The sequence below is a fragment of the Dasypus novemcinctus genome, chromosome 24, assembly GCF_030445035.2.
Source record: "Dasypus novemcinctus isolate mDasNov1 chromosome 24, mDasNov1.1.hap2, whole genome shotgun sequence".
In the NCBI taxonomy this organism is placed as follows: Eukaryota; Metazoa; Chordata; class Mammalia; order Cingulata; family Dasypodidae; genus Dasypus; species Dasypus novemcinctus.
This window is the reverse complement of record NC_080696.1, coordinates 39,543,547-39,559,918: the sequence shown is the minus strand read 5'-3', so window position 1 is coordinate 39,559,918 and position 16,372 is coordinate 39,543,547. Positions and strand designations below refer to the sequence as shown.

General features: G+C 41.6%; 1 protein-coding gene and 1 pseudogene across 3 annotated transcripts in view; one reads left to right on the top strand and one right to left on the bottom strand.

Annotated features, from left to right (window-relative positions):
* LOC101429404 (small ribosomal subunit protein eS7-like) overlaps window positions 1-16,372 on the top strand; it is a 59,531-nt pseudogene that overhangs the window by 14,411 nt on the left and 28,748 nt on the right.
* Window positions 1-16,372, bottom strand: part of DLGAP4 (DLG associated protein 4) — a 190,430-nt gene that overhangs the window by 163,969 nt on the left and 10,089 nt on the right. The window lies entirely within an intron of this gene.

Sequence of the window (16,372 nt, the reverse complement as noted above, 5' to 3'; positions counted from 1 at the left end):
TTATCCCGGTGACTCTAATTTTATTTTGTTACTTCCTCAAGGCCTTGCTTATAGGGCCTCCTGGACCAGACCGAGGGCTGCGTGGGGGCAGGACCACGTGCCTCCGCGGGGCACAGCAGGCGTCGGCTCCATAAACAGCCCTGGATGACTGGGGATGAGCAAGCCGACAGACTCCCCGGCCTCCGCTCTGCCTCCTTCTTTAGTGACATAGGGCACTCTGGTGCCACAGGCGCCCCTGCCCTCTCCCCAGGGCCCGAGTGAGCGTCCAGCTGAGGTCCGGCGAGTGGCAGCAGGAGGCGAGTGGCCCGGATGAGCCCCTGCCCGGCTCCTGCCGCTGCCCAGACTGCGGGTCTCCAAGGGCTGCAACTCGGAGCAAAGCGAGTTGGCGGGGTGGAGCAAAGCTCCTGTGGGTCCTGCTTCCTCCGCTGCTGCCAGGGAGCTGGAGAAGGGGCGCCTGGAGGCACGGGGGACAGGCCTCCGGGTGGCTGGGAGGCCTGACCCCCCGAGCCTGACCACTTGGCTCCTCACTCTGCCACCAGGGGTCGTCCATGAAGGACGGGGTGGGTACTGATCAGACACCTTTGGTGCATGGGCAGTGGACATGGGGACCCATTTATTCTCCACAAGGTGGAAATGGGAGTGGGGGAACCTGAGGCCCCGAGAGATGGGTGGGCTGCTCAAGGCTCCCAGGTGGGTCTCTCTGACATCATGCCCCAAGCTGTGAGGGATGGACACCAGCTCTGGACTGGCCACCTCTCCTCTCCACCTAGACTAGAACTGAGGCAAGGAAGGATGAGGATCGTAACTACAGTAACAATAAGAACAGTCAGAATAGGTAACATTCACTGGGTGCCGTGCTAAAAACTTAAGTGACTGAAGCCTCAACAACATATGAAGTAGGTCTTTTCATATGCCCATTTAGCAGACAAGGAAACCAAGGCACAGAGAGGTAAGGTGCGTGGCTGAGGTCACACAGCAAGTAAACGAGTCCTGCTCTAGGAACCATGATCTCCACCGCCTGGCTCCCAGGCCTCCATTCTGATTCCAACCCAGGCTCCGGCCGTAGGGGTAAGGTAGGATTCCAACCAGGTCACCCTGCCCTTCCCCAGCCCTGCCACCCAACACTGCAGTCAGAGCCCCCCCGATGAACCTCTGCCGGCCTGGCTTGACCCACTGGGCTCCTCGCCCCCTTCGAGGGGGGCTCTGGAAGAAGGAGATGCATTGTGCTTTAACTATTCTTTTTTTCTTTCTTTCTCATTATAAAAGCCATATATGTTCACAGTAAAAAACTGGAAAGAAAACATAAAGGCATTTGAAAAAGGAAATGATTCTTCTCCCAGAGATGGCTACCTTGACATTTTGGTGCATGTCCTCCTGGACTTTTGTTTTCCATCTGTAATCATCAGCGAGACACCCCACCCCCAGCAGTGGATCTGCTCTGTGCCTGGCCCTGGCAAATGTGTCTTGCACGCATTACTTCATTTACCTCTTACAGGACCAGGTAATACAAGTATTAATCTCCTTATTTTACAGCTAAGCAAACAGAGGTGCAGAGATGTAAAGTAACTTGTCCAAGATCACATGGCTGGTCAGTGATAGAGTCAGGTTCAAACCTATGTCTGTTTAGCTACAATACCCTGAACCGTTTCCATATGAAAATTTTCAGCTGAACTGTCAGGTAAAATCTATACCTTGTGGTAACCCTGTACCAACCAGCCCTTAAAAAGGGGGTCCTGATTTACACTCCTGCCAGGATCTAGGAAGGCCTATTTCCCCACATGCTTGCCCATGCTGGACTTTATCTTTTAAAAAACATCTGTCACGGGCGGCGGACTTGGCCCAGTGGTTAGGGCACCCGTCTACCACATGGGAGGTCTGTGGTTCACACCCCAGGCTTCCTTGACCCGCGTGGAGCTGGCCCACGCGCAGTGCTGATGTGTGCAAGGAGTGCCCTGCCACGCAGGGGTGTCCCCACACAGGGGAGTCCCACGCGCAAAGAATGCACACTGTAAGGAGAGCCACCCAGCGCAAAAGAAAGTGCAGCCTGCCCAGGAATGGCGCCGCACACATGGAGAACTGACACAACAAGATGACGCAACCAAAAGAAACACAGATTCCTGTGTCGCTGACAACAACAGAAGTGGACAAAGAAGATGCAGCAAATAGACAAAGAGAACAGACAACTGGGGCTGCGGGGGAAGGGGAGAGAAATAAATAAATAAATCTTTAAAAAAAAACATCTGTCAGTATGATAGACAAACAAGAGGCACCATCACTGCTTCCAATGGCATTTATTTAATTTCATTGTATGTTTTAAGCCTCTGTGTGGATCCTGGGCAAAAATAGTCAGGGTCTGCTGTCCTCCCAGCTGGCAGCTACTGCTGCCCTGTGGCTCGGCATAGTGGGTACTTGTGATGGGCAGAATCGTCAGGCTGAGGGACACACCCAACTGCCTGGTACCTTGGCCACAGCATCAACTTGGCAAAAGGACAATCATCTCTTCCACTAGACACTCTGGCCTGAGAACCAAGTTTTAGCTGGGCAAGAGTGTCCTGGAATGCAGATATCCTTTAGCCTACCTGAAAATGTGGAAACTGAGGCAGGAATGGCCTCTACCAAGCTTGTGGCTCTGGCATTTCCTCCTACTCTCTAAGCCTCACTCTGTCATATGTAAAATGATAAATTATAAACTCTTAGAGTCAAGAAACTCAATGACACCAAGGATAAGAAATATGAATAGAACTACACCAATGTAGATCATAATTAAATTGCTCAAAATCTCAAAAGAGGATCTTAAATGCAGCCAGGAAAAAAAAAGACATGCTACATGATGAGGAACAAAGGTAAGGAAGACAGGAGATTTCTTGTCAAAAACAATGCACATAAGAAGACAGTAGAGAAACAGTTTCAAAGTACTGAAAGAAAAAAATCTGTCCACTTAGAATTCTATGCCCAGCAAAATTATCTTTCAAAACCAAAGGTGAAATAAAGACTTTTCAGGCACAGAAAATCTGAATGAGTTAATATCCAGCAGATCGTACTGCAAAAAATGTTAAAGTTGTCTAGGCTGAAGGAAAATTATACCAGAAAGAAATGTGGATCTACAAAAAGGAATGAAAAACACTGAAATGGCAGTTCCATGGATACATATATAGGATTATCTTTTCTTTACAATTTAACGGACTGCTTAGTGTGTTATAAGCATAAAGATAGTCTAAAAATAAATTGGCTCATCTATGGTCAACTGTTGTCAATAAGGGTACCAAGTCCATTCAATGGGAAAAGAATAGTCTCTTCAACAAATGGTATTGGCACAGCTGGATATTCACATGCAAAAGAATGGATTCCTACCTTACCACATAAAAAAATTAACTCAAAATAGATCATAGACTTAACCACAAAATTATTAGAAGAAAATATAATGGGAACAACTCCCTAATTTCTGATTTGGAAATGGATCCTTAGATGTGACATCAAAAGCAAGGGCAACAAAAGAAAAAATAGATAAAATGGACTTCATCAAATTTAAAAACTTTTGTATATCAAAGAACACCATCAAGAAAATGAAGGGAAGTGGATGTGACTCAAGTGATAGGGAGGATCTAGGTTTGATCCCTGGAGCCTCCTGTTGAAAAAGAAGAAGAAAAAGCATGCGCGTGGTGAGCCAGTGCCCATGTGGTGAGCCGAGTACATGTGCAAGTGCCCGTGAGGCGAGCCAGTGCCTGTGCAAGTGAGTCATACAGGAAGATGACGACTCAACAAAAGAGAGATGAAGGGGAGAGTCAAAATGAAGCACAGCAGAAACCAGGAACCATGGTGCACAGCTGACAGGGAAACTCTCTCTACATCAGAGGTTCCCAAGATCAAATCCCAGGGAATCCTAGAGGAGAAAAAATGAGAAGAGAAAACAAAAAGAGAAAGAGATACAGAAGATCACATGGGAATGGACAGAGACAGCAAAAACAGCAGGGTGGGGGGATAAGGAGGGAGAGGGGAAGGGGAAGAATAAATTAAAAAAAAAAAAGAAAGTGAAAAGAAAACCTACAGAATGGGATAAAATATTTGCAAATCACATATCTGATAAAGGGTTAATATCCAAAATATATATGAAGAACTGGTAATAACAACAAAAAGACAAATAAACCAATTAAAATATGGGCAAAGGACTTGAATAGACATTTCTCAAAGATATATAAATGGCCAATAAACACATGAAAAGAAGTTCAACATTATTAGTCATTAGGGAATGCAAATCAAAACTACTTCACACCTAGTAGGAAGGGGTTTTTGTGTTTTTTTTTTAAGGAAAATAAGTGTTAGCAAGATTTAGAGAGATTGGATACCTCATGTACCACTCGTGGAAATGTAAAATGGTGCAGTTGCTGTGGAAGAGTTTGGTGTTCCCCAAAAGGTTAAACCAGAATTACCACAGGATCCAGCAATTCTACTCCTAGGTATATACTCCAAAGAATTGAAAACAGGACTCCAACAGACACTCGTACACCAATGTTCATAACAGTATTATTCACAATAGCCAAAAGGTGGAAGCAGCCCAAGGGTCCATCAGCAGATGAATGGATAAATAAAATGTCTATACACATAATGTAATATTATTTGGCCATAAAAAGGAATTAAGTTCTAGTACAGGGAAGTGGATGTGGCTCAAGCATTTAGGCTCCCATCTACCACACAGGAGGCATAGGGTTCAATTCCCAGGGCCTCCTGGGGAAGGCAAGCTGGCTGCTTGGCGAGCTGGCCCAAACGGAGAGCTGTCCCACGTGGAGTGCTGGCCTGTGTGGCAAGATGGCCTGAGTGGAGAGCTGGTGCAGCAAGATGACACAACAAAAAACACACAGAGGAGAGACAATAAGAGATGCAGCAGACCAGGATGCTGAGGTGGCACAAGAGATTGAGTGCCTCTCTCCCACTTTGTAAGGTCCCAGGATCGGTCCCTGATGCCGCCTAAAGAGAAAACAAGCAGACATAGAAGAATGCACTGCAAATGGACACAGAGAGCAGACAATGGGGGGGGGGGGCATAAATTAATAAATCTTTAAAAAAAAGTTCTAGTACATGCGAAACAAGCCAGACACAAAATGACAAATATTTTATGATTCTACATATGTGAAATATGTGGAATAGGCAAAATTTTCATTAAGTCAGAAAGTAGATTAGAAGTTACAAAGGGCTGGAAGAAACAGGAAATGGGGAGTTATTGCTTAATGGGTACAGTTTCTGTGCGGAGTGATGAAAAAGTTTTAGAACTAGATGGTGGTGATGGTTGTATAATACTGTGAATGTAATTAATGCATTGAATTGTATAATACACTTAAAATAGTTAAAATTGGAATTCTATGTTATATATATTTTGTGCCACAATAAAATTTTTTGTTAAAAGATAACTGTTTAAACAAAAATAATAACAAAATAATGTGGACTTATAACAAATGTAAAAGTAAAATGCATATTTTCTAAAAGGGTTAAGCTTACTCATCATCCACTGATTTAGGTGGCAACAGAGTAGTGATTACACAGTTCTCTGTCTAATCTCCATATTACTTCATCTAATGATATGTGTAAAATAAGATAAAATCAAGGTTCTGTTTGAAACTGACTGAAAGAATGTCAACCGTACTATTCCCTACTCATAGCTTTTCTGTATTTTTGTTTTCTGTTTGTACCACTTTCCTTTTCTACATAGTAGTAATTTCAAGTCAGTTTGAGAATTTAGATTTATCTATTTTGTTCACATGAAGAAGTTAGCCACCAAGGACAAGGACCCCACATAAGCATCCTAATAAATGCTCCTTACTCTCATACAAAGAAGAATACTCTGCCCCAAAACAGCAGACTATACATTCTTTTCAAGTGCACATGGAACATTTACCAAGATAGACCATATCTTGGGCCTTAAAACAAGTCTCTATAAATTTAAAAAGATTTAAGTCGTACAAAGTTATGTTCTATGACTACAATAAAAATCAGTAACAGAAATATCTCTGGAAAATCTCCCAAAATGTGGAAACTAAATAACACAAATATAAATAGCCCATTGGCCTAATAAGAAATCAAAATGGAAACTAGAAAGTATTTTGAACCAAATGAAAATGAAAAGACAACACATCAGAATTCACAGGATGCTGCTAAAGCAGTATTTAGAGGAAACTTTATATCACTAAATGGCTATATCAGAAAAGAAGAAAGGTCTCAAATCAATGACCTCCACTTTCAACTTGAAGAACTAGAAAAAGAAGAGCAAATAAGCCCAAAGTAAGTAGATAAAAGAATAAGTATCAGGGAAGAAATCAATGAAAGAGAAAAAAGAAAAAATACAAAGAAAAATCAATGACACCAATAGCGAACTCTCCGAGAAGATCAATAAAATTGATGACTCTCTTGTCAGATTGATCAGAAAAGAGAGAGTAGACACAAATTACTAATACAGGAATGAGAGAAGTGACTTGTATACGGAATAAAGAACTTTTACAACTCAGTAATAATAATAAGAAGAATTCATTTAAAATTGGGCCAAGGATTTGAATAGACATTTCTCAAAAGAAGATATATATATATATACATATAGTCAATAAGCACATGAGAAGCGCTCAACATCATTAACCATCAGGGTAAAGCAAATCAAAACCACAATGAGATACTACTCCACACTCACTAGGATGGCTATAATAATAATAATAATAACAAATGTTGACAAGGTTGTGGAGAAATTAGGAACCTCATACACTGCTGGTGGGAACGAAAATGGTACAGCCACTCTGGAAAACAGCCTGGCAGTTCCTCAAAAGGTTAAACACATACCATAATGACCCAGCAATTCCACTCACAGGTATATACACAAGATAAATTAACACATATGCCCACACAAAAATTTATACATGACTGTTCATAGCAACATTATTCATAATAGCCCAAAATGGATACAACCCAAATGTCTATGAACTGTTGAACAGATAAATAAAATCTGCTATATCCATACAACAGAATACTATTTGGCAATAAGAAGGAATGAAGTCCTGATACATGCTACAACATGGATGAACCTTGAAAAAATTATGCTAAGAAGTGATTAGAAAAGATCACTTATTATCTGATTCCATTCCATCCATAAAATGTCCAGAATAAACAAATCTATAGAGAAAGAAAGGAGATGAATGGTTTCATAGAGCTAGGGGCTGGAGAGTTGGCTGGGGGGAAAGGGGAATGACTGCTAATGGGTAAAGGGCTTCTTTTTGGGATGATGAAAACATCCTAAAATTTACTTTTGTCCATTCTATGAATATACTAAAAACCACTGATTTGAACACTTTAAATAGGTGACTTGTACAGTAGGTAAAGTACATTTCAATGAAGCCGTTAATTAAGCCATAAAGGAACAACCTTATGCCTATAAATTTAACAATGTAGATGAATTGGACAAATTTTTGAAAGGCACAGACTACCAAAGGTCACGCAAGAAGATACAGAAAACCCTATTAGTCCTTCATCTATTAAAGAAATTGAATTTATAGATAAAAAATTCCCACACAGAAACTTCCCAGCTCAGATGGCATCGCTGGTGATTCCAGCAAACATTTGGAAGAAATAATACTTATTCTGCACAAATTCCTTCAGAAAGAGGAAGGAGTACTTCTCACTTCATTTTATGGGGCTTTCATACCAAAACCAAAGACAATACCGTACAAGCAAAGAAAACAATACATTAATATCCCTTGTGAGCACAGATGTAAAAATTCTAAAAATAATTCAGAAAATTATTCACCAATCTATTGAAAGGATAATCTGTTATGGCCAAACAGACTTCTCCTAGGAATTCAGGGTTGGTTTAACATTTGAAAACCAATCAATGTAATTCACCATATTAACAGACTAAAAGAGAAAAATCATATGAAAATCTCAAAAGATGCAGAAAAAATATTTGATAAAATCAAACATCCATTCCTGATTTAAAAAACAAAACAAAACTCTTAGCCAGCTAGGAAAAGAACTTCCTAAACCTGATAAAGGGTATCCAGGAAAAATCCATACCTAACATAATTAATGGTGTAAGATTGAAAGCTTTCTCCCTAAAATGAGGAACAAGATAAAGATGTCCATTCTCACCACTATTCAACACTATATTAAATGTTCTAGCAAGAACAATTACACAAGAAAATGAAATAAAAGGTATCCAGATTGGCAAGTAAAAATATTTTTATTCTCAGAAGTCATGATTGTCTATAAAGAAATCCAACTGAATCCACAAAAAAGGTACTAGAAATAAAAGGAAGCTTACCAATGTTATACAATAAAAGATCAATATATGAAAGTCAATTCTATTTCTATAGACTAGCAATGAACAATCAGAAATAAATATGTTAAAAATACCATTCACAATAGTATCAAAAAATATGAAATGCTTAGGAATAAATCTAACAAAAGATGTGAAAGACCTGGATATGAAAACCTATAAAACACTGCTGAGATAAGTTAAAAAACACCTAAATAAATTGAGAGGTTGGAAGACTCAAATATTGTTAAGACGTCCATTCTCTCCAAATCAGTCTATACATTCAAATCAAACTCAATCAAAATCCCAATAGGCTTTTTACATAGAAACTGATAAGCTGATTTTAAAATTCAGGTGGAAATGCAAAGGCCCTGCAATAGCCAAAACAACTTTGAAAGAGAAGAACAAGCTGGAGGGTTAACACTACCTGATTTCAACACAGTATGATATTGGTGTAAAGAAAGGCAAATAGGGTAGTGCCCAGGTTTCAGCAGCCAGGCCTTTGGCAATGGCTGTGCCTCCTCAGATGCTAGGCTGCCATGAGCTCTGTGCACCCTGGGGATGTCTGTGGAAAAACTTTAAAAATGCACAAAAAAATAGGACGTCCAATCAGACACAGACATATATGCTTGTTCCTGGCTGCCCTATTCATGCAAGGCGATGCAAGAAATTGTTTTGGCTGCCATGAACTTGCCCTACAATTCATTGCATAGACATGATTTCACTTGTCTTGGATAGAGTCCTCAGAGTGGAATTAGCACGAATTATGGTGATGATTACACAGTTCATACAGTTCGTGAAAATCCATTGAACTAGCAATTATATTGAAGAGTGTTCGGAGGCACAGGGAACCGAACCTGGGACCTCCCGTTAGGGAAGCCGGTGCTCAACAGCTTGAGCCATACCTGCTGCCCTCCATGGGAATTCGAGAATCAATTATTCCATTTCTGTGAAAAAAAAAAAAGTCTGCTGGGAATGTGATAAATGTGTCATTGAATTTATAGCTTACTTTGGGTAGTATGGCCACCTGAATAGTATTTTATCTTACTATACATGACCAATGGATGACTTGCCATTTGTTTAGGTCTTCAATTTTGTTCAGCAGTTGTTGTTTTTTCTAGTTTATTGTACAAGTGCTTCACCTATTAAATTTATACATAGGAATTACTCTTTAAGATGCCAAGTGATTGGAAATTTTCACTCCCATTTCAAAATCATTCTTTGCTGGACTATAGAAATGTAACTGATTTTTGCATTTATTTCTTTTACCCTGCAAATTTCCTGAATTCTTTATAAGATCCTGTGGTTTTCTTGAGTATTATTGGGGATTTTGTATATAAAGGATCATGTCATCTTTGTACAGAGATAGTTAAAAAATAAAAAAAGAAGGGCAAATAGATTAATGGACTATATGAGACAGTCCAGAAATAGACACACATATGGACAATTGATTTTTTTTAACAAATCAATTTTATTGATGCATATTAATAAGGCATAAATCCATCCAAAGTGTGCAATCAATGGTATTTGGTATAATCACATAGTTGTACAATTATCACTTCAATCATTATTAGAGCATTTTCATTATTTCAATAATCATAATAAACAACAAACAGACAAACAAAAAGTCATCACCTCTTAATCGCTCTATGAGGACAACTGATTTTTGACAAAGGTGCAAAGGCAATGCAATAGAGCCAGGAGAGTCTTTTCAGTGGTACTGGAGCAACTGGATACCCATATGCAAAAAATGACATTCAGTCCATACCTCACACTATCTATAAAAATTAACTGAAAGTGTAACTTGGACCTAATTGTGAGACCTAAAAAGCCAGTACATCAAGAAAAAAACACTGGGGAAAACTTTATGACCTTGGGTTAGGCAAAGATTTCTTAGATATGACACCAAACACAATGAATAAAAGAATGAATTGATAAATTGGCCTTCATCAAAATTAAAACTGTCTGTCCTTTGAAAGATAATGTTAAGAAATGAAAAGCCACAGACAGGAAGAAAATATCTGCAAACCACATATCTGATAAAGACTTGTATACAGAACACATTAAAAACCCTCAAAACTTAATAATACAAGGGGACCACAATAGCCAAAAACATTTAGAAAAAGAACAAAGTTAGAGGACTCACGCTTTGTGACTTCAAAACTTAATACAAAGCTATAATAATCAATGCAGTGTGGTACTGGCACAAGGACAAACATACAGATCTAATGGAACAGAATTGAGAGTTCAGAAATAAACCCTCACATCTATGGTCAATTAATTTTTGACAAGGGTGCCAAGTTTACTAATTGGGGAAAGAACAATCTCTTAAACAAATGGTGCTGGGAAAACTGGAAATCTGCACGCAGAAGAATGAAAATGGACCCCTACCTTACAACATAAGCAAAAATTAACTAAAAATGGATCAAAGACCTAAATATAAGAGCTAAAACTGTAAAATGCCTGGAAGAAGACATTGGGGACTATCTTTAGGACCTTGTAGTAGGTGATGGATACTTAGACTTTCACAAAACATGAGCAACAAAAGAAAAAATAGACAAACTGGGCCTGATCAAAATTTAAAACTTCTGTGCATTAAAGAACATTATCAAAGAAGTGAAAAAGACAACCTACAGAATAGGAGAAAATATTTAGAAACTATATATTTGCTAAAGGTTTACTATTTGGAATCTATAAAGAGTTACAACGACTCAAAAAACAACAAAAGACAAACAACCCAATTTAAAAATAGGAAAGGACTTGAATAGACATTTCTCCAAGGAAGATAAAATGGCCAATAAACACCTGAAAAGATGCTCAACATCATTAGCCATTAGAGAAATGCAAAGCATTTCACACCAACTAGAATAGGTATTATTTTTAAAATGGAAAACAAATGTTTTGGCTGGGATATGGAGAGACAGGAACGCTTGTGCATTGGTGGTGGGAATGTAAAAATGATGCAGCTGCTGTGAAAAACAGTTTGGCAATTCCTCAGAAAGTTAAATGCAGAACTACCATATGACCTGGCAATCCCACTTTGAGATTCAGAAGAATTGAAAGCAGGGACTTGGACAGATAGCTATACACCAATGTTCACAGCAGCATTTTTCAAAATAGCCAAAAGGTAGAAGCAACCCAAATGTCTCTTAACGGATGAATGGATAAACAAAATGTGGAAGATACATACAATGGAATATTTTTTGGTCATAAAAATCAATAATATGAAAACAACCCAATTTAAAAGAGTCAAAGATTTGACAGACATTTCACCAAATAAGATATACAGATGGTAAATAAGTGTACAAAAAGATGCTTATCATCATGAGCCATTAAGGAACTGAAATCAACACTATAATAAGATACCACACCTATTAGAACAGTTAAAATTAGAATGGTTGCCTATGTGAAGTGTTGGAGGGGATGGAGAGGACCTGGGACTCTCATATATCACTGGTGGGAATGTAAAATGGTACACTTTGGAAAACAGTTTGGCAGTTTCTTAAAAAGTTAAACATACATGTATCATATTATCTACCCTAATATTCCACTCCTAGGTGTTTAACCAAGAGAAATACAAACACTTGTACACATATGTTCACAGCACCTTAATTTGTAATAGCCTCAAATGAAACAAACCCAAATGTCCATCAAGAAGTAATTGGATGGTGGAATAGATGTGGCTCAAGCAGCTGAGTGCCCACCGCCCACATGGGAGGTCCTGGGTTTGGTTCCCAGTGCCTCCTAAAGAAAAAGGACAACCAAAAAACCAGACATACAACGAGCCAAAAACAGTGAGCAAACAGATGAAGGAGGCATCTCAGGGGGAAGTAATGAGAAAAACAAATGGTGGTATATGTATACAAAGGAATATTACTCAATAATAAAAAAGAATGAATTAATGCTACATGCTATAACATGGATGAATCTCCAAATAATTATGCTCAGTGAAAAAAGCCAGGCGAAAAGAATACATATTGTATGAGTTCATATATATAAAATTCTAGGAATTTTATGGTTGCTGGTGTCCAGGGGTATGTGTAGGATGGGGAGGTAAGAAGGGGCAGGGGAGGAGCAAAAGGGAAAGATTACAAAGGGGCCCGAGGAAACCTTGGGGGCTGATGGGTATGCTCATTACCTGGATTGTAGTGATGGTTTCATAGGTGTATACATTTGTCCAAACATATTAATTTGTATACTTTAAGTATGTGCAATTTATTGTATGTCAATTATACCTCAATATAAATTTCTTTATTAAAAAAAAGAAAATATTCCCTATGACCCAACAACTCCACACCTGGGTATATTCCCAACAGAAATAAATCCATACATTCAACTAGAGTACTTTGACTGGCTCTTTCAACTTAGAGCAGGGGTTCTTAACAAGGGGTCCGTGGGCTTGAATTGAAATTCAAAAAAATCCTAATTCTTGTGGGGATATGTTGGTGCAGGTATGATATATTTATTAAATACACAGCATAGTGTGGACTTAGTAAGGGTCCGTGGTTTTCACCTGACTGGCAAAGGGGTCCATGGAACAAAAAAGGTTAAGAACCCCTGACTTAGAGGGTCTAGTATTTTGAGTTTTGAAATTTTAAGACTCATTTGTTCAATGAGCTATAATCACTTACTTCCAGAATGTAAACACCTCCTATTCTGTCATTTGAAGATAACCGTACTGAGATTCTGAGATGCACTTGTACCAAGTGAGATGCTGTGATTCTAAATATTTCTCCTAAAATAGAACACTGAGATGCCCTGATTCTACAGCTTTAAGAATCTCTAGTCTTTTCCTCTTTAGCCCACTACTTCTGTAGCATCACCAGAATTTAAACCACCCCTCTTTTTAGGCAGCCACTAAACATGATGTTTACGAAGAGTTTTAAGTAATATGGGGATGTGCTTCCACTGTAAGAATAAGCTAAAAGTAGAGGAAGGGGCGTACAGACCCAAACGAGTTCCCAGGATGTCATGCTTACTATAAAAAAGAAAAAAAAAAAAATCCCTAAAGAGAATGAACAATAGGAAAGAAATATCACCAACACTGCAGTGGACACCTCTAATGATTTTTGTTTTCATCTTTTTCCTTTCCAATATTTGTATAATTCTAGTTGTTTATTTTTAAATTGCTTTGTGTGTGTGTGTGTGTGTTTTTAATGCTTAAAATCATTTAAAAGTTGGTAACCATCATTCAGGAGCTGGTTCAAGATGGTCTGACCACACAACAGAGTTCTCCGCAGCCACTGGATATGATCGGTCATCAGGGGTGTCAGAGAGGAGGTGGAGCAACTGGAACGCTCACACTGCTGGCGGTAATGTAAACTGGTACAACCACTTTGGCAGACTATTTGGCAGTGTCTAATAAAGCTGATCATATCCACCCCTATGACCCAGCAACTCCACTCCTGAGTATATTCCCAACAGAAATAAGTTTAGAACTTCAACAAAAGATACGCATAAGAAATTTCAAAGCATCACTATCCAGATAGTAAAAAACTAGAAACATTCCAAATGTCTACCAACAATAGAATGGATACACTGTGAAATATTCTCCCAACAGGGTACCAGGCAGCAATCTAAAAGAAAGAATGAACTACCGATACATACAACATGGATGAATCTCACGGGCAAATGCATGAGCAAAAGAATATTCTGTATGATTCCATTTATATGAAGGTCCAGAACAGGCAAAACTAAGCTACGGTTTTAGATGTCAGAAAACTGGTTACCTCCGGGAGAGGGGAGGAATTAACTGGGATGAGGCACAAGGGAGCTTCTGGGGAGCCGGAAATAGCCTGTATCTTGATCTGAGGGGTGGTTTCAGGAGTGATACGTAAGTAAGATGTAATCAAGCTATACATTAGAATTAGTACACTATGGTATACCTCACACATATGGTATACCTCACACATATGGTATACCTCAATACAAAAACTTTAAATATAACAATAGTACTCTGTGGTCAAGTTGCTACAATAAGCAGGACTAATATGACCTTATTTATGCAAAATCATCTACACGTATGCACTTCATTCACAGATCGTTTCAAAGTTATATGAGCGACCATCTCTGAGCACTTGCTTCGGGCAAGTGCTGCCCTAAGCCCCTTCCGACGCCGTTTTGTCCTCACGACAGGCCTGTGAGGTAGGGACCACTACTAGGTCCACTTTATACTTGAGGAAATTGAGGTACAGAGAGACGCAGTCAACTTGCCTGCAGTCACCCAGGTAAGAAGTTGCAGGGTTGGATTTGAACCCAAGCCTCTGACACCAGACCCATGCTCTCGTTAAATCCTGAAACCTTGACCATAGCCAACGAGGCCCCACGTGGTCTGGCCCCTGCTCGCCAACCCTGTTCACCTCATCTTCCCCCATCACCCCAATATGCCAACCTTGCCAGCTTCCTTCCTCCTCCCTGACACACCACCACACTCACACCACAGGGGTTGCATATTTGCTGTTCCCTCTGCCAGGAACGCTTTTCCCTGCTCCTCTTTGCCCGGGTGACTCCTCCTTATCGGGTCTCGGTTCCAGGGGTACCTCCTCCAGGAAGCCTTCATTGACCCCCGCCTAGGTGGGGACCGCTCCTTTGAGTCCACAGCCCCTGTGACCACTGTGGCCCGCATCACTGTTTGGGGTTTTACCTTAGTTTTAGGAGTTTGCTCAAGGCCAGGGTGTGTCCATTTTGCTCAGAGCCATGTCCCCTCCGTCCACCACAGGACCTGACATGGAGCGGGCACTCGACAAACCTTTACTGAATCAATGAATGAATCTACCTGCCAGGGAAGAGTTTTACATTCGTCTTTGCACTTGGTCTGGCTGGATATTTTTTCGAGTGGCAGGCATTATTTTCAGCCCCTCGGCACTTCCCGTTTGAGGACCCCCATCTGCCACCCTCCCCATGCCCTGTAACGCTCTCTCAGCTCTGCCTGCAGCCCCAGTGGGCAGAGTATTAATAAACGGGCGGGAGAAGGTCACCCGGCTCGCGAGCACGAGCACCGTGGCGTCCTTGACTCGGGCACAGATGAAATGCGCTGAGGCGGGGGGAATGCTTCACCCAGCACCGAGCACGTGTGAGCTATTTCTGATTCCCACCCAGCCAGGCACGGCGCAGCTGCTGGGGGAGCTGGGGCCAGGCTGGCAGGCAGCGGGTGGAACCCCTGACCAGCTGCCCCAGCCACGCGCACGCCTGACTTGCCACTGCCCTGCTGAAAACTCCTCCACAGCTCCCAGGGCTCGGGGAGAAGGGATAAGCCTGTGTTCCTGGCATTCCAGGCTCAGCAGGCTCCGGCTCCTGCTCACCTTTCTGCTCTCCACTGCCCCCGTTGGCAGCCAGGCCCTCTATCAGCCCCCCGGCCTTTGCACGTGCTGCTCCCTCTGCCAGAAATGCCTTTCTCCTTTCCAGTTGCTGACTCCCTCCCGCTTATCCTGCAGGTTTCAGCCAAGCCACTCCCTTCTCCAGGAAGCCTTCCCTGGCCATCGGCCCAGGGTGGGTGCCCCTTGTACAAGGACCTCCTGCTATCACAGCAGGTATCTCGGTGCCCTCTTCCAGACCATCAGGTGGCTGCCTGGAGGGCAGGGACCTTGTTAGTCATCCCCTCATCCCCAGCATCCAGCGAGGGCCTGGCCTACTGGAAGCACGAGTCCGTGTTTGCTGACTGACTACACAAGCGACGAAGCACTCCATGAGCTAAGAAAGGGCAGAGGAGGAAAGGGGGATGCAGAGGAAGGGGCTGGGACATGGGGGATCAGAGAGCAGGGGCCAGAGCGAACCCACCCCCAGGAGGCCTCCGAGCCCTGTCCATCAGCACCCTTGACTCCAGTCACCAGGTGTGGTCACATGCAGGCCCGGCCTCCCCTGACGAGCACACCCGATGCGGAATCTGTACAGAACAGAGCATTTCGTCTAAATATATCTGCTCCCAACGCAGGACGCACAGGAAGGGAGTGGGGGGCACGAGGCAGGCTGCTGCTCCACAGGGAGGGGCAGCGCCAGGACAGGCTCCTGGAAGGAGGACCCCGGGCAGCCTGGCCTGGCAGAGGGAGCCCAGCGAGGAGCTGAGGGTCAGGGGTGGGCTTGGATGGGCCC